The sequence below is a fragment of the Chinchilla lanigera genome, unplaced genomic scaffold (genome assembly GCF_000276665.1).
Source record: "Chinchilla lanigera isolate Chin_1 unplaced genomic scaffold, ChiLan1.0 scaffold00006, whole genome shotgun sequence".
Classification (NCBI taxonomy): Eukaryota; Metazoa; Chordata; class Mammalia; order Rodentia; family Chinchillidae; genus Chinchilla; species Chinchilla lanigera.
Window position 1 is genome coordinate 26,750,028 of NW_004955407.1, and position 312 is coordinate 26,750,339.

Sequence of the window (312 nt, forward strand, 5' to 3'; positions counted from 1 at the left end):
AATGTTAGCTATCCTGTATATACACACATACATAATTTCCCTTTCTTTCCCTTCTCCTTTCCCACACCTCAGTTGCCCTTTACTTTTCAGCATTTTCCTTTTGTTTCACAATATCTATCATACCTCCTAGTTTTTATTCACTCTTTCAGGTTCTTACACTAGAGAGACAATATGTTGCTTACACATGCAGGTCTGACATTTCAAGTATGAGTATGGTCTCTAGTTGTGACCATTTACCCATAAAATCCTCAAATTTATCTTTCTTTATAGCTGAGTAATATTCCATTATATAAAAGTGCCACAATTTTTTTA